We start from the raw sequence: 27390 nt of genomic DNA, 5'->3' as shown, positions 1-27390 counted from the left end.
TAGTAATGTCAATCATTAAACCTTTGCGCTCAGAGATTTAGCATTGTGTTTTCTTGGAATTTCATGTGGCATCACATGCTTTTTTCTAGTGCGATGCTGGTCTGTGAATAATAGGAACCCAGAACCACTTAAATGGTAGTGAATGCGATACGCTACTAAATACAGTATATCATGGTCATCATTATCACCGTGAATTGTAATGTTAATGATAATAGTACACTAAATACTACTCCTGGATACTCTCAGCAGGATTTCCAGAAGCACTCAGTATTGGCCTAATTTTGCTCCAGTAGAAGTCAATGGTAAAACTTCCACTGACTTCAATGGGAGACGAGTTAGCCTGACACTGTATGCTTGTGAAAATCCTACTGCTTTTAATTACAGTATGGTACTGTATACTGAGGAGATATTGTTGAATATGAATGCAGTTAAAGGCGTATTTATATCCGCATGTTACACAATTAAAGGAGGTGGAGGCTAAAAGTGGACAATGGTGTGTATATTGTTTTCAGAACAGCCCAGCATCTCCCTTCTCCAAAACTAACTAAATAAATAAAGAGTGGGGCACAAAGCTGAGAAGTGCAGATCTTTTGAGTGTATGCATACAGGATAAACTGTTGAAAGGGCAGGCCAATGATCTAGTGATAGCACAATGCAGGGAATCAGATAGCACAATGCATGTCACAAGCTCGGTCTTTTGCTCACTGGACAAGAAATACTATGGAGGCAACTCTCTCAGACCTTGGGGAGAGCAAGCACCTAATACAGTAGTGCTTTTGAGAAATTTCCACTGCCCTCCATGGTATGGACAATACAGAGGCCATGTTTAGCAAACCACTGAAGCAAGTGCATAAATCCCTTCCTATTCAGCAAAGCACCTAACCATGTGATTACTTTCAACCTGCACTTTAAGCCCTGTTGAAGACAAGGGAACTTAAACACATGCTTAAAGTTAAGCAAATGCTTAGGTCTTTTGCTGAATGGGAGGGACCTTTGAGTGGTTTTTGATGAGCTTTGAGTGGTTTTTGTTTTTTTTTAGAGAAAGCAGCCCAGCCCTCCATATTCAAAGAAAGGGTTGTTGTGGTGCAAGACTCAAGGATGAGGTGGAAATCAAGGGGACTTCCTGAAGGAGCCTTCTTCACATCCACCCACCCCACTCTCCTGCCACTTTATCCTTTTCTACATCTAAATTGATTAACAGGCAAAGAAACCACTGTGTTAAATAGAGTTGCAGAGTGTAATAAAAGCCAGAAAGGATGGGACTAATAAAAATAAAAACAATCTGTAGTCCTGACATTTGGAAGAAATAGAAAATAAACAGAAAGAAGCTAAAATCATACTTTGACATTGAAGTACAAAGAATATTACAACCAACTGTAGTGGATTCTTCGAGTGCATTTACAATAGACAGAAAGTACAAGAACTGTGATCCACTAGAAATTACAGTATGGAACTGGAGACAAGGATAACAAGATGGCAGGATACTTACACACTTAGTTTGCTTCATTATTCCTAGAGGAAGGACCTGATTCAGGAATGCATTTAAACTCATGCTTCTGTCTCATTGCCTTAAATGAGTCTTCAGTATACACTTAAAGTTAAGCACATGTTTAAGTGCTGTTTCAGAATAGGAATGCTTTCCTGAACCAGGGCTGAGGACAAGAATGGAGAATCCCTTGAAGAAGGGTGAATTTGCTGACGCAGGCTAAAAGCAAGGCTAAACATAGGCATAATTTTGGACAGATGAGTAGTCTCATTAATTTCAAAGGGACTATTTATGTGCTTAAAGTTAGCAACCATCTTAAGTACCTTGCTGAATCTGAGCCATGTAGAGGAGGGAAGGGTCTAGATAGTATGCAGATTAGGATTTAAATATTTATGGAAAAATTAGGCACTCTGTGAGACTGCCAGTACAATGCAGTATTTTCTTGTAAGTATCCTTATTGTCAACACTGTAACTTCATGGTAAAATTTTGCTCACAGGTCTAATGTGACTCTGAAATTCAGACTGACCCATTTGCAGGCCCCAGATAACATTCAAGAAAGAATCATGAGTTTTAATGAGATGAGGATTTTAGCTTACTTTTATTTTTTTTGTAATTGTTTGAAGGTGTGTGAAATAAGTAAGGACTTGAAGTAGCTTTATTCAAACTGCAAGCTGCTACCAACTGATTAATTTCATTTTTAAGGAGAGTATTGGAAGCAATGTTGTGGATTTTGGTATGGGAACACCTTGAAAAACACAATTCTACTGGCAACAGAAAACATGGATTTATGACAGAGGAGTCTTGCTTGAATAATTTTTGGAAACACTTTAGATTACCACCGTGGTAAGCAATGGAAATGCAGCAAATTACAGGGTAGAAGAACCAGCATGTAAAATCAGAACCTACTAGAAACTTTATCCTAATTTCAAAATGACCCTTGTTTGAAATTTGAAAAAGTTCAGATAATTTGTTTCTCTCTTTCTCTCTCAGGTAATTCTATAGTGCCAGTTGCTACATTATCAAGGCACCATACTATTTTTCCCCCTTTTAATTATTTTTCATTTTCTTCTATTTCTGCACTTTCTGGGTCTGGCTTGACCAGAGTCAATACGTACCAGTAATCTAACAAGAATGAGTTCTTATGAAGTTTTCCTCAGTCTAATTTTCCAAACTTAAAGAGGTTTGACTCAAATTGATAAAGTTTAGATGAACTTCAAACTTTTGGAGCTGAATTGAAGAGCCTTTAGATAACAATAAATCACTTACCAAGGCCCAGAGGGAGGCTTTGTCTACACTACAGCCTAAGTCAACATAACTTCTGTTGCTCAAGGGTATGAAAAAACTACCCCCTGCCCTGAGTGACATAAGTTACACCGACATAAGCACTTGTTTGCACAGTGCTATGTCAGCGGGACAACTTCTCCCATTGACATAGCTTCTGCCACTCGCAGAAGTGGTTTTATTATGCCAACAGGAGAGGTGTACATATAGACATGGCCAAAATCATAAACCTGCTCTGCCCCAGGTTGAAGTGCTGAGACAGGGTGGAGTCCTGTTGATTTGGAGGGGAAAGTGCCAGGGCCAAACCCAAACCCCAGACTCCAGCCCTTGGGCACATTTTTAATGAGAAACTAGGTTTTTTTGTAGACTTTCAATTGCAGCAACTTTTTTTTTTTTAATTGCATGTCTGGTAGTGCTGTGTAAACCCTGCAGGGTTGAGTTCATGAAAAGGTTCATGAACTGAACCATGTGGTTTGTTTCACAATGGCTGCAAAGAGAACATGACCCGTAGATACATTTGGATGTCAGAATGCAATGAAATAGAACCTCCAAGGAGGACCCTCCCCTCCCCCAAGCTGCCCTCTTCCCTAAGCAAGCTTTAAGAATCCCCCTTTATACCTTACATGTATTGGTGGGGAGGTTAGAGTACTAAAGGGTTGACAGCATCCCTGCTGCATGAGCAACCTCAGTCCATATTTGCCACATTATTGCAAAAGTTACTGCAGGTTATTAGCCAAGATTTGTGAATGCATTATGTTTCAAAGCCAAAGCTCATTTGTAATACGTTTGAGTCTCCACACAAATATTTCACATAGCTTTATAGTAAAGCGAGAAATGCACTGGGAACTATTGTCAAGAAGGGTCACATTTTTTAGGTTTATCATCCTTGACAGTGTCCCTTTAAGACTATCTGCTAAAAAGGATGAGTTTATTCTCAGCAACAAAGGCAGAATACTATTGGACCCTTAGGATGTGAGCCCAGTGGTTTGAAGAGACGGACTGAGTCAGTGAATCAGGGAAAAACAAAATGTTCATCTGAAGTGGGGTACCAGAGGGACTACGAAGAGGGAGGAAAAGCCTGCAAGGATCCGGGGACTGATGTTTTGGGAATTAGTCTTAGTCCACCTCTGTTTACTGTAGAAAAGGTGACTGTGAATTGATCTAATAGCACAAAAATGTTGACGACGTGGAAGAAGATAAGCTAGAGTCAGGAGTGCAAAAACCAGGAACCACATTGTCAAATGAGGAAATCAAGAGTAAACAGGGAATTGAGGCAAATAATTCTGCCTGAAACAGTAGTAAACATATGGAATAATTGGCCAGCGAAGCAAGTAATCTAAATGAGTTTAAGAGACAGCTGGACACTTTTATCTCAAGAGAGAAAGGATTGAAGGATGAAGTGATAAACCAGGGAGTTGGAGATGAGATATACCAAAAGGGAAAAGGCTTGTTGGGCCAAGCGTCTTTTCTCTAATCAGCAGTTTTTATGTTTATATATGTAATATGAAGAGTTGCCATATGAATATGCTATTTCCACATAGTTGTCAATATGCCTGAAGAAGCAGCATTTAGCCTCAGGAGTTGGATTTGTAGTGTCCACTGTCAGCAATAGATGTGCTGGATCCACCAGTTAAAGACATGTTACAGAAAAAAAGCTTTTGAACAATTGTCAGTGTATTTCATTGCTTCAACTTTCAGATTGCTTCCTTTAATAGTGTCTTTAATCCCTTTGTGGGCAAAGCAGTGGCTAGTGAAAATGAGAAGAAAAGCCATGGATTTCCATTTCAACTAGCCCCAAGGGGAGATGTTGCTTTGTCTTATTGTCTCCCAACCAGAAGGTTTTGGACGTGCCATGAGGGAAGCATTATATGTATATCAGCAAACAGAGCCAAATTAATCCCCAGTGTAACTATATTGAAGCTCTCTCTCTCAGCTGGGACTGAATTTGGCCCACTGAGAGCATCATTCATCTTCTCCTATCATCACAATCACTTTATCATTTACCAAGACGTAACCAACAACTTCTATTAGAACAAACAAGAGAAATACAGATCAAAGAAAAATACCAACAGTAAGAATCAGATTTTTAACACGGGCCTTTTTATCCAGGAACAAAATGGTACTCGTAACACAAATCCTACCATTAGATGTCTAAATACCTGATTGCCTCCACAAATCAGGAATTTAGATGTGTGAATGACAGGATTTGTGCCTGCAATTAATTGTATGTGCAAAACTGCACCCATGGAAAAGGAGTCCAGGTTGAGGCCCTTTTAAAAATTAGGCTGTTGCCCTGCAAACCAAATGAATTGCAAAGACTAAATTTCCAGGCTTGATTCTGCACTCAGCTGCAGTTTTACATTGGTGTAACACCATTGACTACAATAGTTACTTTTGATTTACACTGGTGTAAGTCAGAGGAAAATCAGGCTGTCTGGGAAGCAGGATGTCTCCGTTCTGAGAGTGCAGCTGCACCACTTGTGTTTGGACAGATAAGAAGCATTGCCAGCTTCCTCTGTTTAAAGTATTGGGAGAGATTTCTGAAATTCCCATTTTGACACTAAAATTACAGATTTTTGACAGCACCCTTGCTATTGTGCTTCCCATCCCCTGCTGCGTCAAATCAGCATTTCTGGAAAGAGTGGCCCCTGTTAGAGGCAGTTCCAGAAATGTAGATTGACTCCACTAATGGGCAGACAACTCAACAGCAAGGGTCTTTTAAAAGTAAACAAAGGAGAAAGAATAGGAAGGGAATGCCAACTCTGAGTAGATGTTTAATACAAACCCTTGGGTTCAATTGTACTAGCTCCTTTGTTTGTGCCTTGTCATTTTGCTATGCGAAGGTAGTCTGAAATAAGGATTTCCACAATATTATCTTTGGACCCATATTTCTTTGTACTATCTACTTGCAATTCCTGATTGTTTTTAATGAAGTGCAACAAAGCAATGCAACAAGTTTCATTTCAATAAACTTGCACAAAAATATGTGGGCAACCATATCAATTGGGAGAAATGTGATCATCCCCACTCTATTTATTACCGCTCTGATCCGGAATTCTCTGATTATTACATCGCCTTGTTCAGATATACAACAGGGCTTTCCTTTCCTCTTGATGCTTGGGATTTTCATGCATAATCCCCCCCCACCCATCAGAGAGGAGAATAATAAATCCTTCTGTCTACAAATCATGCACTGGGCACAGTTTCCTCTTTCTACACTTCAGTATGCAAGTGTTTGTAATAAAGACAAAATTTGCTCAATTCTCTCTCTCTCCCTTGGCAGGGTTATCCTTCATGTGAAACTAATCCTACAGAAATCACTTTTGTAATCAAAAAGTGTATTATATTTATATCACATTTTCCAATAGGACCATGTGTTGACCATATCTTTTCTATTTTTTTTGCTTTCTGCAGTTAATTTCATAGGAAAGCCTACTCCTCTTTATAGACTAGCATTGCAGCAAGTGGTTCACCAGAGATTCATTCTTTGGGGACAATGATAAACCCCATGGGGTTTGCTGAGTCTTTGCTGTTCATCAGACAGCTTGGATGGAAAGGGAGCCTGACAATCAGCTAATATTTTTCTATTTGTATTTGAAGGTTTAGGTGTGTTACCTGAGACGGAGGCAAGCTGGGGGATAAGGAGTGGAGAGAGAAACTCCAGATTACAGATGCAGTGCTTCATTGCTGCTGTTGTTGTGCTTCATCATTCTGGAGGGTTTGTCTTTGAGGTTTCTAGGGAGTGAGCAATCAGGAAGTGGGAGTCAAAGTTCCTGGGTTCTAGCCCTGTGACGCTGACTTGCTGTGTGATCTTAAGCAAGTTTTTTAATGTTCAGCCCTTTCCCTTCTCATCTCTCTGAGAGATCTCTAATCCTGATGTGCTCATGATGTTGGCTTGCTTCCCTTTGCTACTAGCTCTTCTTAGTCCAGGCCAGGACCCCCGATTTAGCCTTCTGGTGTATGCAGCCTCCACTCTGCTGCTTCCCAGCCTGAGGGAATAGTTGCAATTGCATGAAGGGGGATTCAGGGCCAGTCAGGACACAGCAACAGGTCAGGACTCTTACCTGGAGAATCTCCCAATGGCTAGAATTCCTTCCTCCTGCCAGCACAGTACACCTGGGTAGCTCTCCCAGAAACTGGCTTTTCCTTATAGCAAACAATGCCTAAGAATTAGCCAGCATCCTTAGGCTTAATTCTTCCATGCCTCATTTTAATCCACATATATGCAAAAAGGCCTGATCATACTTACCTAGCACCTCACATTGTTATTAATACAAATGATTCCTATTTCATAAATGAAAGTGATATAAGTGCACATGATTTACTTGAATTAAATGCTCCTTAGGTTCACAGACTTGGAGAGCTTTGGGGAAAGAAAAAGCCAGAGTGAGAGAGCTTCCTTGTCAGGTGCAGCTTTCCCAGCCACAGCTCCAGTTTTGCTGGCTCCCCAGTCTAGAAAGAAATATATCTTCTTTGCTGTGTGAATGATGGCAGAGCCTCCCTTTTTACTGAGAGCTTTAAAAATGTGGCTTAAGAACGTTTCTGCTGTGCGTGCTTCAAGTTCCATTTCCTGCTTCATTGTTTTATTGTGATTGTAGTAGAAAACATTTTCTGTTCTTTGTGTATGACTCATAATCATTGTTGCTGACTAGTCATTCGGCTCAGTCTTGCTGCTGAATCCCAGACCTTGTCCGAGGTCTGCATTGTTCTAGTACTTGGGTGGAAATATATACAAGTTTCTCTCTCTCTTTTTACCTTGCAAGGTAAACATGAGAGAGATATTAAATTTTCCGTGTGTTTCCAGACATATCTTATCTCCTAGATTAGTCACTGGAAGCTGATGTTTCAGTCTGCTTAATGTTGACCTCTTGGAGTAGCAAACTTCCTTGAAACACACAGATAAGCAAAAAACTTTAACAGCAATTAGCGAGGGAGTGGCTGGGGCGGTGAATTAATGCATTAGCCTTTTAAACAGGTAAAAAAAAATCAGCATAATCTCAGCTCAATCCTATAGGGAGAAATGACCCACACTTCAGAAACAGTCTGGATTGAAAGTGCTTGCTGAAAGAGTCTATTTCTCTTTAAAAAGAAAGCTCTATATCTTCTTTAAAAGGGACACCAGTCATCACATCATTGTCCTACTTTTCACTCTTAGGAAAGTCCCACTGGGCCCTGTATTGAATCACTGGGAATTCTGCATGTGAAAAGCTAGCAGGGGTCAGGCCCTTCGACAATTTTTTACTCAAATATCCAGTAACAATCTGACCACACAATGTTAATTATTTCTCAACAGAATCCAACTGTTTTATTTTTATCCCAATAGGTTATAAATATTGGGAGACATGATAACCAATAGAGCTAAGCAAACTAGTCATAATGAACCATTTAGACAAGTTTTTCCCTTTTTTCCTATTCACAAGTTGTTCATGAACCGACTTTGATTTTTATGAATTTGTTCATTATTCAACAAATGTTCCATGTAGACAAATCGCAGCCTGGGAATTGCTCACAAAATGGGTTCTTCATGTGTGTTCACTCTTCATTAGTACTGCTGTACAACTGGTCATGTTAGTCACATGGTTCTGTTTTTGTCTCTGTCTGGATGAGCACAACTGTAGTGAAGAGAGGAAGGATGTGATCAAGTTTTTAGTTCTTTCCAGGACAGTGTGGGAACAGTTTATTGAGTGAGGAGGAGACAGGCTGGCAAAAATAGGGAATATTTTACATCTTTTCTTTTCCAGCCCATTGATTCAGGCTTTTTCTGAGACCTGCTAGAAAAAATGGTAGAAAAAAAAGTGATTCTATAGGCAATCAGATTTTTAATTAATTTTGTCACTTTCATAGAAAGCAATTGTATGTGGTGCATGCAGACACAACCACAAAGGGTGCAGTTAGCTTTTTTCCCCTCTGTCTTTGTATTATCTATATGTACCCAGAACTCTGGCCAGGAAATTTGCACAATCATAGCTGCAAAGAGTGCAGTTATTTGCAGGTCTCTAACTGCCTATGCCAGGGCTCTGATCTGGGCTCTGGGGATTCCTCATGGTTCTATATTGCCATTCAGCACTGCACAGCAATTGTTCATATATTTACTATGTACATTTAATGAATTTCCCACAGGGCTGGTTCAAGCAAAGCCGGGATCCTCTGCAACACTATTCAGTCAGGTCCTGCACATTATGATCAAAGTTCATTGTGTGTGACCTCCTTCCCCAACTTGTTTGGCTACACCAGCTAGATGGGAAGTGAGGAGAGGCAATCGGGAATGTATCCAGGACTGGTATGTGTGTTTATGAAGAGAATTAGGGGAATTGTGAAGGAAGGTTTCTAGTGAAATAGAAGAATGCAGGAAGCTGTAATGTACCCCAGAGCAGGTCAAGAAGCTGAAGGACATCCTGCTAGCCATGATTAGTATCATCACAGAGTTCTCAGTCAGGATGAAACAGCTCTTGTTCAACACAGCATGGCACAGACACATGAGCAGCAAATATCACACTAATATTCCAACCCATCCCTTTTGGAGTGGTGGCCCATAACTGAGAGAGAGAAGGGCATCTGGCAAAAAGATAGGCTTCTATCCTGTGGTGGTCCAATGGGATATTCCTAACATAGGCACCACCAGCGTAGTTATGTTGTCACAATCTGACCCTTTGCTAGTGGTGGGCCCTGGTGATCTGCTGGAAAGAAACAGCCGTCTTTGTCAAGACAACTTATCAGGATAAAGCAAGAAGCCATCGCTTCCTGTTTTGCCTTCTCTGCCCCCCCCCAAATTGTTTTGTTATTAAATGAATTTTGCTAATGGACCTGGAGATAGTTCTCATGCAAAAATTCAGTCAAACAAAATTTTACTTGCAAAATATTCATTAAAAAAAGTAACTACAAAAGGAATCTAAACATAGCAAACCCAAAATCAGTTGAATTTGCTGTAGTGTTCCAAATTAATTTTTCCTACTACGCACCCAATTCTGGATACTAAACTCTGATCAGTTTTGCCTTTTCCCCAGAACACACAAAACATCCTTTACCTCTTAATTATAAAACCCTCCTGACAGATTTTTTTACAGTATATGTTTTTTTTAGAAAATGTATGAGTTTATATATCACATAGTAGTTAGAATGCATTATTCTTAACTATCTCTTCAAGGGTTTGAGGTTCGATTCAAATCCCTTTATAAACAAGGGCATTTACAAGGCAATTGGAAGGATACTTGAAAATTATATCTTAAGTATGCAGCATGTGGTCTGTTTCCTTTTTTTATAAATGAACTGAATAACGATGCAAAACGTTGACATTTTACAGCAGATAACACATTGAGTACTAACCAGTGTAGCAAAGTTGCATTGTTTCTAATACATGTGATTATTAGTTATTTAAATCCAATCCTGAGAGGTGCTGAGTACCCTCAACTCTCGTTTACTTCAGTAGGAGTAGAGGGTATTCAGCCCCATTCAGGAGGCACTCAGAATCTGGGCTGGCCATAGGTACGCAAAAGGAAATAAATATAAAAATCAGCTGAGATTTGCTAATCAAAAAGCATCATCAATGACTCTGCATAATGATCTTGCTGTTGCCACTGTGGCTAGGAGTGACTGCTTGCATCATAAAAATAATCAAGGTCTAATGTGATACTGGCCTGGTTATGTCTTTCATATTTTGGTATGAAAGGGAGTAAGACGTAAAATGTCTCATCAGGCTGAATAGTAAAAATTAATACAGATTGGCTGTACTGGTAATTTTATGTGATAAAGTTATTAAAGCAGTGTCAATAAACCAGGAACAAGTGATGTGTAAAATAATTAACACTAAAGGGAACATAATAAGTTACTTATTAAAATCCATAGATAGATTATGTGACCCTGTCATTAGAAGGAGTATGAATCACATGACTTACTATACATCTTCTGATATGAGCACCCCATTGCACTCTGTCAGATTACTGGCTCCTGACATTAAATAAGATTCAGGTGTGATTTATTGTGTGGCCTTTTGACAGGAGCTGGAATCTGAAATGGTGTCGGCTTTGCCGGTGCTCAGCACTGTTTTCATTCCCTCCTGATGTAATGCAAGTGTTACATTTAGTCAACCGAATTATGTGTAGTTCGGAGAGATTCTCTCTCACTCCCTGTAGTCATTGTTCCACTCATAATAAAATTATCCTATCAATTTGCCACAAGAGGAACACTGGAGTTCACTAAATTACAGCCATGTGTGTTTGCGCTATAGACAAAGTGATACCAATTAAACAAAAAATCCTAGATTCTATTTTTAAATTGCTCATGGAGAACAGTGAGATTGGTTCACAGGGGAGGTCACTTCTGAATCCTACACACTGGAAATTTCATTTTCCTTAATTAGAAAAACAGCATTTATCTAGAAACAGAAAAGGAATAAAAACCGGGTAAGGCACTAAATAATATGTCAAAAATGACACCTGACCTCCCCTATGACTGATTAGTTTGAGAGATTTGCTATGTGAGGTGGAAGTACCATTTTGCTTTTTTTTTTTTTTCTTTCTTCCTTGAAAATAGTGTTTTTATACACAGACGGCAAAACATCCCTGTTCTGACAGCTGAAGCTAAGCCATTTCAGTGGTTTAACGGCACTGCAGAGCACTGCCACACAGAAGACTTGAGTTTGGGAGTGGCCTCAGGGCACTCTCTTTATAAGTCTTTGATGCTCTGATGTGTCACAGAGGTGATCTGCTTTGACTCCAGGCAGCAGTGGCAACTGATGGCTCTTCACTCTATAAGCGCCTCCTGATGGCTGCATTATGAAGCAGCATTTACATGAATCTTAGCGGAGGCTGCTTGTCCATCCAGGGTGGGGAATGAGTAGACATGGTGGCGATTTACTAAAGGAAAGAGGGAGAGTTGAGGGACAAATGGGGTGGCCCTAGAAATAATGATAATCATAGGACTTTGTATGTTAAAGCATTTTACAGATACCAATTAATTGATTTCATAATAGCTCTGTCAGCAAGTTAGATAAGCCTGTTAAGTAACATGCCCAAGGCCATACAATCCACCCTTAGCAGAGCCTGTACTCAAGTCCAAGGGTGACATCATGGCTCCATTGAATTCAATGAGAGTTTTGGAATTGACTTCAGTGGGGCCACAGTTTCATGCCTGGGCTCCTGTTTACCAGACCTATTCCTAATACACTAGACCACAATGGTAGAAAAGCAGTCTTAGGTCTCAGTCCTGTGGGCCATGTGTTGTCTTTCTTTGAGAAAACTGACACTCAGGCTTAGTATGTGCTAGCAACGTATATCGGTATAACTACATTGCTCAGGGCTGTGGAAAATAGGGGAGGTAGATTAACTTCGCCAATGGGAGAAGCCATCCCGTCAGCATAAGTAGCATCTTCAGTGAAGCATTTTCCCTGTAGAGAAGCCCTGAAATGCCTCTGTGAATGGATGGAGTCAGCTAATTCCGTGGGTCCTCCGGGGCTTGAGCACCAATGGGGAAAAATTAGTGGGTGCTTTGCACCCACCGGCAGCCAAGCTCCCCGCCTTGCCCCTCCATCTCACCTCCTCCGCCTCCTCCCCAAGCGCGCCGCGCCTCCGCTCCTCCCTCCCTCCCAGCGTTTGCTGCCACCAAACAGCTGTAGCAAGCTCCGGAAGGGAGGCGGAGGAACGGGAATGTGGCATGCTCAGGGTAGGAGGCGTGGAAGAGGCGGGACCAGGCTGGCGATTTGGGGAAGGAGTCGAATAGGGGCAGGGAGGGGGCTGAGTTGGGGTGGGGACTTTGGGGAAGGGGTTGGAATGGGGGCGGGAGGGGGCAGGGTGGAGTCGAGGCAGAGGGAGGTCGAGCATCCACTGGCGCCAGAAGAAGTCGGTGCCTATGCACACACCTCATGAAGGGAATGTGATGTAAAATAAGTCTCATATTTCTTTCTAGTCAGTGTTTCCAACTTGCTCCAGGAAAACAATATCAACTATGTGTTGCAGTATGAACATTTTAACAAAGTGTTGCACAAATACCTTTTGAGTGAAAGAGTCAGACACTGCTATGTTAGGTCATTGTCACAATGCTATATATTATAGTTAGTGTTGAGATAATATTTCAGTATATTTGAGATAGAATTGTACAGTATTTTGTCAACTTGTGAGCAGACTTCTAAAGTTCTAGCTGTTTTTGGTTGGATGTTTATTCCAAATCTCTTGAGTCTACAAAATATACCTTGAAATACAAGAACAAGCTGTGTGTGTGTGTGTGTGTGTGTGTTTGTGAAATATCTAGTATTTTGCGCATTTTATACGCAAAGGTTTGGTGTGGCTCAGTCTTATTGTATCCAAAATGTTTTACCCATCCCCCCTTTCAGTCACCTGCCTTTTGGTATGACATTTCTCAGACTTCATCATGGCCTAGAAGACAATTATTTTTAGTAAGTTAAATAAATGTAGTCAGCCATCTATGAGTTATCCAAGCATGGATATGGGGAAATAAACATTTTTCCGCTTAGAATGTGTTCAGCTTTTTTTTTTTCTAATCTCAGATATCCTCTCTCAAACATCTTTGTATTAAACCTTTAAACTGGGCATGTAAATACAGTAGTGAGGACTAGTGAAGAAAAAACTGGGTTTGATTCAGCCCTGGGTTATACAGGTTTCTCCTAGACTGCAGCTAAGGCTCCCTGGTGTGGACAGTCTGCCTGGAAAGGGGAGTTGCATCCACAGCCTTCAAGCCACCAGTGGGCTTGGAGTCAGACAGCACAGCAGGGCCTTGAGTAAGGACCTGCGCAGGAAACCAGAGTGCTCTGACTGAAGTCAGAAGTAGGAAGCTGAGGAAGCTCACAACTTAGCCCACTCTTTGTTTTCACTAACTTCAAAAAGGTGAACCAGGTTGGGATGCTGAGCAGATGCAGATATTTTATTGCATGATCTTTCTTGTAGTCACAACTTATTCTACTCACTTTCACTGAGAGAGAAGACATAGGGTAAAGGATGGGTTGGAAGTGCCCACTTTTTAAAAGCCAGAGGCCGTAGTGGACTACAAGTAAAAAAAATTAATCTATCCTGTAAAGAAAAGGGGCCTCGGCCTATGGGTGAGTACAACATCTATGTTTTGCAATAATACTCTTCCTTATATTTTCAGCGTGGAACCTCTGCAGTTGTTTTGTTTTTTAAAAAATCAGACATATGGCAAACTCTAATAATGGATTAGCAAATGAGTATATGAATCTCAGGATGAAAAAAGCATGGGAGTTTTAGCAAATAACAATGGCACAAGCGGTTGCTGGCTACTCTAAAGAATGTCACAGTGTTGGTGTGAAGATGTATGGCCGTGTTTGGTTTCAAAAGCAAAGCAGAGCTGGTACTTGATAATATTTGGTAGATGAAGCACTGTGGCCTAGAAGATAGCGTACTGGACTGGGATTCAGGAGACCTGGCTTTTATTCCCAGCTTCACCCCTGGGCTGCTGAGTGACCTTGGGCAAGTCACTTCACTGCTCTGTGTGCCTCAGTTTCCCTACCTGTAAAATGGGAATAATGAATTGACTTCTTTTGTAAAGTGCTTGGAGATCTCCTGGTGAAAAGTCCTATATAAATATGACATTGTTGTTGTTATTTTTTATTACCTAATTGAGAGACCTAAAAGAAATCTGGAACATATGGACATTTTGTGCAATGTACTGTTGCTTTCGAAGCTCCAGTAAGACTATTAGGAAAGTGAAAATGCAGAACCTCCTTAATAAGTAGCCTGAGTTCCTTTGGTTGCAAAAGTCTCAGGTTCAGTTTGTTACTGGACTGGTTTATCCACTAATAAAAATAATATTTAATGAGATGCTTGCTTACCTGGATACCATTCTGTACTCTTCACATCAGAGTTTATGGTTTTTATTTATTCTTGCTAGATTTCTCTTATTCATTATCTGTTCTGACTATAGTTGTAATTGAAACAACGTATTTATTTTAAGCAGCCTTTATTTTCAGTGTCCAGTAACTTTTTGAAACAGTTAGCTCCTAAGCTGAAATTTTGCAAGTTTACTTTTATCCCAGAGGTTAACATTTTAAACATTTAATTTTGAAAATTTGAAACCAAATTTAAGCTACTTTCCAGGCTCACTAATTCAAGTAAAAGCAGGTGGTTTTGTTTGTTTTTTATTTTTTAGTAAATGCATATCTGAAATACATTACTTGTCCCATTTTCCTCTTTTAATTATTTTTTTCCTTTTATGGAAAAACAAGAACTATAAATGAAAAAAAAAAATTAGATCTAGGTTAAAATTTTCAAAAGCACCCAAGAGACATAAGTGGCTAAGTCCCATTGAAAGTCCCAAATGGAACTTAGACTTCCAAGTCACACTTTGAAAATTGTACTCATAGTTTTGAATGAAGAGGACTGAAGATCTAACCACACCTTCTTGGGCATATACATTACAATACAATACAATACAATACATTACAAATTTGCTCCAGCTCTAAACCAGCTTGCTAGGATTACATGGAGGAGATGAAGTTAACTTCGATTGGTCAGGTAGGTAGGGCAGAAGATAGATGACTCGCATCTTAAAGGTGACAAGAAGAGGGACAGAAAGCTTCCATGACACAAAAGGTCTCACTGTTCCCTTTGACTTCAGTGACAGTAGGACTGGGCCTCAGTTTATTTTTCTGGTTATTAGAGGATCAGAATAGGGCAACGTTCAGTTTCGTTCCATTGGTTGCATGGGAAAAAATTCCTTTCAAATATGTAAAGCTGCTCTTTTAAATCCATCCTTAAAACCTGCCTCTGCCATAATGCCTACAAATCACTCCCATCTGGCACTAGTTAGGCAAGTGACTTTTGCTTTTCTGCTAAACTCCGTTTTATTGTTGTCTAATTTTCCCAAGTCACACCCTCCCCATTTGTCTCACCTCCACCTATAGAGTCCTGTCTGATATGTAGATTGGGAGATCTGGTGTAGGGGATATCTTCTTTATTATTTGTCGGTACAGCACCTGGGACAATGGAGCCTTGATCCTAGATCAGTTTTAATAGGTGCTACCATAATATAAACAATAAAAATAAGACATTATTTGCTGAATAGTATGCCATTGAAAAGAGCTATATAATAGTATAATGAAAATCCTTTGTGCATTTCATGCATGCAAAGAGGCAGAGTTAAGGTTTCTACAGGAACCTGAATTTACTGACTTTCATAAATCCTTCCTCACTTTGCTGCTACATTAACATAGAACCGAAGTTTTTGCATGGCCTAACTCCATTGATTTTGATGGAATTAGACCAGCAGAGAATTTGGCCCTTAGTTCTTACATTTAATAAAGGCAGGATGTAACCCAAACTGTATATTTAAAATGTTTAATAATCAAAATGGATTTGAGCACTCTTTAAGTAGTATGTTCACTACACTCTCACTGGATCACTGCTCTTGGGAGCCAAGCATTTTTGGGTCTTAGGAAAGACCCAGGAGCACAGTGAAGGCAATAATTATAACAGGAGTCAGTCTATAGGAAGCAGAGGTGTAGTATTCTATGTCTGAATGTTATTACTACAAAGTCATGTCTGAGATAAGAGCACGAGGAATGTTTCTGCTACAAGAGGAGTGGTTATTTCATTTTTAATATGAACATTCACAAATATTTAAAATAGCATAAAATTACTAGTGATTTAGCTGACTCTACACCTGTAACCAAATACACACTGTAGATTTTTATTTTTATTTTCTTTAGCTCTCAGGCAAATTTCACTGCTTGGTAGCACCTCACACCAGACAAAGCTCAGGCAGGAGATGAAAAAACATGAAGCATAAACAGCACAGCGTCAATACAGTTTCTTGTTCGTTAAAGAATACAAGGATTGTAAGCTAAGTGGGAAGGAGCTGGTCGGTAGCGATCTTAAACGCCTGCAGGTTAAAACATCAGGGATCAGAAAGCAAGTTCCAAAGGCAAGTGCACCTTGGAATGAGAGGTTGTTGATGAATTACTTTGTGCATGTTTTAATTACACTATCATCTTGAGATTTTTGTGTATTGATCTGCACAGTAGTTTTAAAGCTCTCACTCCCCCCCGCCCCTCACCCCAACATCTGAGCTTTGTGTGCTAGGACTGCTTCTAGGGAAAGAAATTACTCATCTTTGAGAGTAGTACGGAGAAAAGGGGGAAAAACGCACAAAAAGGGAGGGCATGTTCTCTTCTACTATTCAATATGTTTAAATATAAACTATTCATATAATTATTCCAGCATGTATTTTCTTCCAGGCTGCAGGCAAGCAGAAAAAATTGAAACATGAAAAATTGGACAATGCTACTGTGGTATAAAATCTACTTACACATTGTATTCCTTTCTGTGTTCCTTACCAATAGTAGGTACATTGCTAAAACTAAGAAAAAATATTGGCTTGAGAGAGTCAACGCATTTCTGTGATAGACACAGTCACAAAATATTTGATCAACTCTGTAAAAATGAAATTAATATTACTGATGTTCTGCCCAGGATGGATTTGGGCAAATGTGACTGAGGTGGATACTTACGAATAATATTAAGCAGGGTGGGGTTAGAAGCTCTTCGGGGCAAGAACCATGTCTTCCTCTGTATTTGGAAAGCACCAAATATAATATATATAAATTAAAAATAATTGAAATTACAGAGAGAGGTTTTATGGGGAATAGCAAAAAAAAAAAAAAATCTTATTAAGCCTCACAACAGCCCCGTAGGGTAGGTATTACTACCCTCATTCAACACATAAGTAAATTGGGGCGCACAGGAGTTCAGGCACTAATTCAACAAGGTACTTAAGCATTTGGCTAACTTTAAACGTGTGAGCTGCCCATTGATTCAGCCACACTCACAAGGCAAATCACTAACAGATCTGAGAACAAAACCCGCAAGTCAATCTTCTCAACTTCAGACTTAAACTACTAGGCCACACTGCCTAGAATGCCACATACCCAGGGATGCCAGCTGAGTGTTAAGACTTCTGAGGTAGCTCAGGCAAGCAGAGGCCAACAGGCCTCACTGAAATGCTTGTTCAAATGTTGGGGCACTGATATAGGAGCGATGGGATTCCAAATCCTGTCGTTGCCCAATAATAATTAATAATTAATTAATAATACTTAACACCCATCGAGTGCTTTACAAGCATTAACTAATTAAGCTAATTCACTAAAGGTCTGTCCTTTGTACTCTCACAATACCCCAGATCTTTTTGATCATACACCCTAAAGAGTAAAAACAGTACATCAGTAATGTTAGTTTTAGCTTAACATTATTTGGCAACTTTGATCATTAGGAATGAAGTTAATCAAATATCTACTGTGTCCCATTTTTCCACTTTATGTTTCAATCTGCACTTACTATTTTTATCTTTATTAAGAGCTACTGCTCAGTGGCCTTAAAGAATTCCACCATTCAACAGAAACTTTGCTTTCCAGAGACTCATGCTAATTAGTACTTGTTTGTGGCTTCACTGTGATTTATGAGCTACTCTGAGCTCTGCATAGCGAAATATCAGACTATCTCCATATCTGTCTATTAATTTGTTTATCTTTTTATCTGTCTACCTATCTGCTGAAATTTAAAACAGTGCAATAACTTTGAGAACAGTGACACTAATGCAGCATTAGATTAAAAGAATGTTACTTTATACAGGCGTAAATGCAATTTAGAGGCACTTAGAGGAAGCTCTATACTTAACATGATTCTTGGCCCGCAAAGACAGGTTGATCCCACTCATTTTGGGATTGCTAATTTGCAGTTAATTAGGAAGATTGATTCTGTTCTGCGATGCATAGGCCCAACCCCAAATGCATTTTTCTGGTTTCCCTGGCACCATGCTAGTTATCATTGTCATGGTGCACATATAACTGAATGGCACAGATCCTCATAAAACAGTAAGAGTTTCTGGGTTTGGGAAAGTAAATCTAGTAACCGTTTGCAAACATTTATCTGGCTTACCTTTTACCCTAAAACTTAGTGCCACTTGCGTTTAGAACAATTCTCCAATTACATTCCACTGAGAAAGTTTATTGCAATTCTCCGGAGAAGTGATTGAATCTTCAACCGAAAATAATACATAAGAACATAATACAATTTATTCACTGGAACAAAGACATGAAACTTTTCAAAACTAGCCAGTGGCAATAATACAATCTAGGACTTTTGGAGAATATGTATATACACTTTGTTTGAAGGAACTTGTATTCTTAAATAAATGCAGTGGGTCTGGCAAACTTATGATTGTTCCTTTTCATGAGCTAACATTTCAGTGTGTTATCTCTATTCATTTTAGACTAGCTTGTGACTACATGCCTACACAAGGGAGTAAGAGTAAATGGTAGGAGAGGTACAGAAGCCACAACTCTTCTCTCACCTCCTCTAAGTACAAGCCAGCATTGAGCATGAGGGTGCCATAATCTGCTGTTTGTATAAGCTGGCAGCAAATTACTACTGCCTCAGAGCAATGGGGAATTGTGCCTCAGTGGGGTGTCTCTGAGGCCCAGTACCTCCTGGAACTACACCTGGGTTGATGCAGCTTACTCAGAGATGAGAATAATGTCAGAATATAACCCTCTCTTATTCTGTGATTTACGGAGTGGTCTAACTTAGTTTGAACAATGTCTTGGATGCTGTCATTTTTACCGATTTGAATGCCCTGCAGGAAAAGTTATCTAAATAAGGTGACCTTTTTTTTCCTGTCTGTTTGCAGTGAAACATGCCTGATTTAGGCCTGATTACTTTCCCTAGCTTGGGGTTTCCTTACAACCTAAAGATTGAGGCACATTCTCTAAGGGATCATGAACCCTGGAGAGAGCCTGGTCAATGTTACCATGAACACGTCGCTCTGGGCATGTGCAATCCCACACCAAAGGATCTGGTCCTCAGTAGGTGTATAGCACCTACCGTGTTTGGGTACTATAATAATAGTTTGATTCTGTACCACTCTCGCTGGAACAAAGCCATGAAACTTTTCTAAACTAGCCAGTGGAAATATTTTTCTAAAATATAGCTAATGAAAGTGGGCTGAATCAATCTGAGAAAATATGGCTACATTAAACCTGAGGGGACCCTGCTGGGCCAGAGGTATTTTGTTATCCAGGTCAGGGAGAGAGAGAATGAGGTGCTAATCTGTAGGATGTTCCTCAGCCTAATAACTTCTCTTCCTCTAAATTTCAATGTCATTTTATATTCTTATTTATGTGTGAATGCCGTGTTTCTTGTGGCCCTTCACCTTTCCCCTTTGAGATGTTTTCTGTGTTAAAACACTCACCTTTTTTTAACAATCCTTAAAGCTACTAGTAACACTAAAAGTATCAAAATAGATCCCAGCTACCAGAATGCAGGATGGGCAGAATGCCTGATGGACATATCTCTCAATCACATTTTCATCAGCTCATGCAAGGTACACATGTGGTTTGTTGGCAGTACATGTGATTGCAGCCCGCAAGGATCAGGATCAAAGCTAGCAACTTCCCAAGTTAAAGCCAAACTTGTATCTCTGCTGGTTTATTTGAGTTTTTCTCCACATCTTTCATGGCTTCCCTGTGCGTTTGTAATTATATCAGTTGCATATTTAAAACTGGTTTGAGTGTCCCCTTGTATTCTACTATCAGATCACACATGTGGCTCCCATTGCAGTCCAGGCTGAGCCAAATGTGCTCATTCCATCACAGAATTTAGCCCTAAATTTGATAAATATGAATGTAGAAGGCAGGAAATATGTAAGGACAAGGGAAGAGTGCATGTGTTTTTTCCAGACCGTTAAAGAAAAAACATTTAAAAGCCCTTGATCAGTGTCCTTGCAGTTAGGTGTTGTACCACTAGGCTCCCTACCACATGTTAGGAAAGGGCAATTGCACATTGTTATAGGTTGCTGAATATTTTTTTTTTTGAAAAGTAGATCAGTAGCAAATCCGCCTAGCAAAGGGATTTCTGAAAAAGCGTAATGGCTCTTGTATTCATATTTCCACTTGTGTGTTGTAGATGGTGCCCAGGTTAGAACATCAAGCTGTAGAATATGTAGAACTAATATCTCGTCCAAGACCTGATAATTTTCCGCCATTCCATTGTGATGTCTTATTTAACTAGTTTTGCTTCTTTAGTGCTGCACTTATTAAAACAAACACTTAAGAAATACAACAATGTATATTTTTTAAAAATGTTCGTCTTGAGCCTGGCAGCTTCTCACACTACAATAAAACATGTTGCAAACATATTACAGATGGATACCATAAATGAAAAATTAGCTTTTGAAGGCTCAGGTGGTCTATAATGCACTTGTTCCAGAGTTAACTTGTGCGTCTGTGGTATATTTTATTACTTCTTGTAGTTTTATAGATGTTAAGGCCAGGAAGTCTGCAGTCCTAATCTCATCAAACAGCATAAAAAGAGTAAAGATAGCAAGGGATCATTCAAGGTGCTGCGAGGTAGCATACAAGTAGTGAGCGCTTACTGTCGCAGGTCCAAGTAGTCTGCATCGCAGGCAGTGTACAGATGGATTACACTATATACTTTTTATTTTAGCAAGTTAGTCTCCGTGCCACCTGTGGATATTATGGATGAGACCCTGAACCCCACTCTGCTCCCTTTGCACCTCTCCAGCAATGCAAGGAAAGCTGATTCTGATGGTGTCTCCCGCACCTGGAGATTCCCCTGGTATGGCAGACTCTCTGGCAAGTGGAAAGTTGGCATATCCAGGCTCTGCACCACCTTTGGCACACACTCTGGCTGCACCCAGCTAGTGGATGGCTCCTTGGGAGCTGAGATCCAAGTTTAGAGCAGCCTCCAGCTATTTTGAACTTTGAGGCCAGGCTGGTCTGAAGATCAGAGAGCTGCAAGACTAGGTACGGAAGAGGGTCTGGGCCTATAGTTACCAATGGGCAAAACTCAAGCAGTTTAGATAGGTCACCCAAAAGTGCAGCTGCTTATTTGAATCTTGTAAAGTATTCACTTTTCCCTCCTTTTCTGTGTCTCATCTTCCTCTTTGTCTCCTACCCCACAGGGTCATTTTCAGTCTCTCAGTCCTTCCTTTGCCATGATTCTCTGTCCCATCATTCTATTTCCCTCCATCAACCAAACTCTTTTAAACATCATCTTCTCCTTCCCAGGGGCCCATCCTCTCCCCTACCCCATATTATTTTCCTTTTCCTTCAAACCCCCCAACCTGACCCATGATCACCCTTCCTCCCTCCAAGTAGTCAGATGACCCACCTCTGACTGGACCTGGTGACTCCCATCACCCTTCACTTTTTTTTTTAATCCTCTTCTGACCTCCAGTAGGCCATTGATAATCCCATCATGGGGTGCTAGCAGTCTCTCCTGGGCTTGCATCAGCCTGCTATGTTCATATCTCATGCTCTGAGGTTTCCTAAGGTCAGACACACTTTGGAATGAATCTGATCTGGAGAAGCCCTGAAACTCAAGATATTTGACAGGAGGATCAGTGTGAGGTTGTAAAGGATGAAGGTTTGTGTTCAGACCAGGTTGTGTTGTTTCTGAACCAGTTTTTCCACCTCTTGTTAGCTATCACTGGTAACACACTTTGTAAGGTATTCAGTAAGTCAGATTACCTAGTTATAGTACCTGCAAGTTGTTCTGAGGAGTAAGAATTTCACCATTGGCTCTTTGCTGGTTGCTGTAGCATTCCCTAAAAATAACCTATCATGAGGGGAGGCGGGGGAAGCAGAGGAGGAGGAGAATAAGCAAGTTACATTCTTTCCTTGAAGGGAGAGCGGGAAGGAAAATATAAATTGTTAGCAGGTGTGTTTAAAAATTCAAAAATAAGAAAGTCATATTGCTTGGTGTTCTGTGTGTTTATTTACACCACTTTGGTAGGGTTAAGATGTCTGGCTATAATTATCAGGACCTGTCCACCTGTCAAAGAGCAATTGGGTTGTTTCACCATTGTCTGGTAGCAGTAAATCTCTGGGTCCATATGGGCCTCACATAAATGGAAAAAAGATACTTTCCCAAAACATGTAATTCATTATGAAAAACGGGAGCCTGCTAAAGGGTTTGCTGTTACGCTGACATATTATATTATTCATACCTTTTTAAAAGTGAAAAGTAACCAGGTACGATCTGATTGTTCTAATTTTTAAAACCAAGCAAAATCTTCAGCTTTAATTCACAACAGAAAATTGTTGTACTGCACAATTTGGTTCTTTAAAAAAGGAAACCCATTCTATAAATAGTTCTGTTAGGCAGCAGTGCCTAAAATAGGACTAAAAGTACCCTGTCTCCCAATTACATAATACAGTATATCAAAATAAGTCAACTTTAATGTTACATTGCTGAAGGTTTGGACTCCAGAAACAACCTTGCAATAGGGACAGAGTGACCTTTTAAAAAGAAAAATGAAATGAAATACACTTTCATTTTCCAGAAATATGCATGCAAGTAAAAATTTGACAGCATGGAAGAACATAAGCAAATATATCTTTTTATTTGAAGATAAAAAGAAGCAGGGGCTAGATAGGGAAAGGAAAAAACCTGTGAAAAAAACGGATGATGCAGTTTTTACGAATAAGCAGCTTAATGTATCTTGGCACCCACAGTAAGCCTTGTAGGAGCTCAAAGTGCCTCAGGCAATCTGTGAGCAGAATAGCAATTTTATTACTTTGTCATTAAACCAATTTCACAGCAGTATTGTTTGTTAATGAGCAGCGGCAAACGAGCGAAGATGTCACACACTGGAATAGCAGTGAGATTTGTGACCCAAGCTCGGAGCACTAAGATGGAAAGACCATAGCTATAAAAAAAGGAAATACTTTGGGATGAAATGCAAAGTCTATACAGCAGAGCTTGTGTTTATGAGCTACCATTTTGCTAAGAGCTGTGAGAGAAATAAAGGTCTGGAAATATGCAGTTAAAACAGGGCCTATAAAATTAAAACCAAATTAAAGTATAGCAGAGGATTACTGCACAGGCTGCACTCTACAAAATATATTCTAAGTGATGAGGAGAAATCTAAATCCGTTTTCTTTGTATTTAGTTGGTATTTATGAAATTCCATAAAACAATGACAAATTCAAAAACGAAGCAGCTGCCTCCCAGTCCTGTGGTCTCAGATCCATAAACATGGAGCACTTTGAGGAAATTCGACTCACTAATAATTAATTAGGAGCTTGCCCTCTGTCTATAGCAAAAATTATATGCAGGTTTATGTAGGAATGTAAATACTGAACACATATAATGAACATACACACACATAGACCCTGATCTTCTTCTAACAGTGAATCAGAATCACCTAGCAAAGACAGATTACATGAAGCCGAGCTGCATCATTTGATGGAACTTTTTTTTTTTTTGAGCCAGGGCTGATCTTACAAAGAGATTGGGAGACAGCCTTGAGGGATACAAGAAACAGTGCCAAGCAGGCACATTACTGAATCCCTGCAAGGCATCTCGAGGTGAGTTTGCTGCCTGAGCTGTCTTTCCATGTTTACACACAGGGAAAACTAGTTCAAGCAATGCAATAAATGGATCAGCATAACCGACTGAAAGGAAGGGGGGAAATTAGCCCACCATTTTGCTCCATTTGCACTAGAGATGGGGAAATAGTTTTGCTGTTGGGACTTGCTTCTGAACCAGCTCATTTCTTTCCTATAATAAAGCCCCACCTCATTTGTTTCTATTAATCACATTTATTTAGCATAATTACCATCCTTGATCAGTATAAATGCTTCGGTTCTGTTGGCTGTTTGCTACCCCACCCCTGAATATTTCAACACAGCAATTACTGTACATTCGTGATACATATAAAGATCTACAGGGAAGGAAGGAATTTAGCACATTATAATGTGTGTATCTATCTCTCTGTCTCTGTAGTCAAATTGAACAGCATATTTCACTTCAGTTCACAAGAACACTGACCTCTCTCTCCAGTGATTAATATTGTTAGATGCCTGCTTTTATATCTTGATAACTCGTACATGTTTTCGGCCATTTAAACTAACTCGGCAAAGGGGACACCGCAGGAAATGCTCATTGTTGAGCAGTAGGCGGTGCTCACAGTTCTGGGAGCTCAGCTTAAGACTGTTTTCTGCCTGACAGGGCAAGACCCCTAGACAAATCACTGGCTGGGTCTATGGTAGTTGGCAGCTATTCAAAGCTGGTCCTCTGCCAGCAGTATTACTAGATAGCCAGACAGATCAATTCACTTTTACATTCCCGCCATTATTTATAGCACACTGTATATCTGCTCTTGCTTATGAACTAATGATTAGCAAATACAGTACACATAAAACATAAGCATTTGTTCTAGGGAAGGCTTTCTGCTGCTGATATGGCAGATAGTTTTACAGGTCACAGAGCCTTTAAAAGGATTTAAAGGGCATGTCTTGTGTAGCATTTGTTCCTTTGAAAATGATGCTCCCTTCCTATTTTTGTGTAATTGAAGAGCATAGAAAGGTTTTCTTGATGCTTACGTTTCATTTAATTCCTGAACCTCCCCCTGCCCCGCAACAGACTTCTAAGCAGAATATGTGGGGGGAAAGGCTTATGCAGCATTATCGGCTTTTTAAGAACTATAATTCTCCCTATCATTTAGGCTTTCTTTTAGAAAAGATTTGTCATAGCAGTTACAAAAAATATATCAGCCATTCTTGCATTTTAAGAGAAATCAGGGCAAGTGTATTTTCTGTAAACCCCAAGAAAGCCAACCAAATTGAAAATTTGTGTTGGTGGAAAAAGACCATCACTTTACCAGACTCTAGTGGCTGGTAGAACTCCAATTACAATGTAAACTGTTTCAGTTAGTCCCCTTCCTGAGCCAAAACCGAAACCCCCCAAATCTGAACAGTCCTGAATTTAGGAGGCATTCAAAACCCGGACCTGAATCAAAAGGCCAGAATCAAGCTCCATCCTCTGAATTCTGTGGCTTGAACATAGCTCTATTAAAGAGTAGAACAGGATGATAAAAACTTATTGGCCAAATTAATCCCCAGTGTAAACCCCAGCAAAGTCAAAGGGCCTATACAACTCAGCACTGTTTCATCTAACAAGTGCTTGTTGGTGTTACTGAATGCTGGAGCTAGTGAATACAGGACCCACTAGTTGCTGTGAGGATTATTACTGTCTGAGTGTTTTTGGGTGGTGTTAGCTCTACTCCGCCTTATTGCTCTGGAGAACACATGACACTCAGCGGGAATCAGAACAGCTTCACTTCCTCCGTGGGAAGAATTAATGTCTGGTGGTCATAACAAATGCGGTGCAAAACATGCATCGTGACCCTGCTCAAACTGGGCCTGGGTTCAAGGTGTTCACTGTGTTGTGAAACTGGGTGGAGGAAGGTCACACAGCAAGGAAATCTGCAAACTTCATCTTCTGAGCTGGCTGGGAGGCTTCCACACACCAGCTGATCACCCTCCATGCCTTCTTCCCACCAACAGCTACCAGGCTTTTCCATCCCGTACCGTGGTATCTGAAAGAGGAGCCTCTCATTGGCCTCCATGCCCCTCCTGGTTTCCCCCTCACTAAAGTCTTTAGGACACACCAGCTGGGTGCTCCAACCCTACTTTTGAGTGCTGTCAGGCACAGACAGTTTTACTCTGTGAAAGTCTGAGGGTTTGGGGACGCAGGGCTGACCTGCACCCGACAAGCAGCAGAAGAGTGTTCTACTTTAAAGTCAGGATTAGATAATACCCATCATAAGGTTCCTTAGTAAGTGCACTAAGTCAAATATGGCTCTACCTTTTCCTAGGATTAGTACAGAGCTGGCAGCAGTGGGCAAGGTGGAGGGTGGTCAGGCCACTCCCTCACCTGACCCTTTGGATGTGGACCAGCAACAGGCCTGCCTAGGATCCCTCCTTAAGATATGAAATGGAGGGAATGGCAATCCAGTGCCTCCTGAATCCCTCAATGGCAGTGTTGCCAACCCTCACTTTTCTTTTTTCTTTTCTTTTCTTTTCTTTTTCTGTTTTTTTTTTCTAAAGCCCCAGCTCCTGGAATCCTGTTATTAGCTGAGAAGCTCAGCTTTCGGTTTTTAAAAAGTAAGTTTCCAGCCCTCGTGATTGCAGGGAAAGCTTGGAAATGTAACATGCCTGTATCCTAAAGGTGCAAACCCCAAAAGATTCTTTGGGACCTGACTCATGATTTTTTAACACCTTGGGTTGGCAGTACTGAGGTACTACTGTACTTCCCCTCTCCTCCTGTCTTCAAGGGCAGCTGGCTGGCCCATTCCTCTCACTTTTCTTTGCAGGAGAGAGTTAGTAAATATGTTCTTATAATACTGCACCTCCCCATTCTGCAGAAACAGGCCCCCAACACCACCTCTGGAGTCTCCTGCTGCCACTCAAATCACCCACTACCTCCTTGAGATACACTGATTATGCCATGTTCCAATAGCCACTTTCCCAGTGGCATAGGGTTTTACCAATACAGTAGTGCACTCTGTGGCATGTCTAAGGGCTAGTCTACACTTACCTGCTGGGTCGACGCGGTGAGTTCGACTTCTCGGAGTTCGAACTATCGCGTCTAATCTGGACGCGATAGTTCGAACTCCCCGCGCGCTCCGGTCGACTCCGGTACTCCACCACTGCAAACGGCGGTGGCGGAGTCGACCTTGGAGCCGCGGACTTCGATCCCGCGGCGTCTGGATGGGTAAGTAGTTCGAACTAGGGTACTTCGAGTTCAGCTACGCTATTCACGTAGCTGAACTTGCGTACCCTAGTTCGACCCCCGCC

General features: G+C 40.5%; 1 protein-coding gene across 15 annotated transcripts in view; it reads left to right on the top strand.

Moving 5' to 3' along the window:
* The window catches only part of MEIS2 (Meis homeobox 2), a 180897-nt gene that overhangs the window by 118905 nt on the left and 34602 nt on the right, over positions 1-27390 (top strand). The window lies entirely within an intron of this gene.

This window comes from Mauremys mutica, chromosome 4 (assembly GCF_020497125.1).
Source record: "Mauremys mutica isolate MM-2020 ecotype Southern chromosome 4, ASM2049712v1, whole genome shotgun sequence".
In the NCBI taxonomy this organism is placed as follows: Eukaryota; Metazoa; Chordata; order Testudines; family Geoemydidae; genus Mauremys; species Mauremys mutica.
The sequence above is the reverse complement of the archived record's forward strand: the minus strand, read 5'-3'. Positions and strand labels throughout refer to the sequence as shown.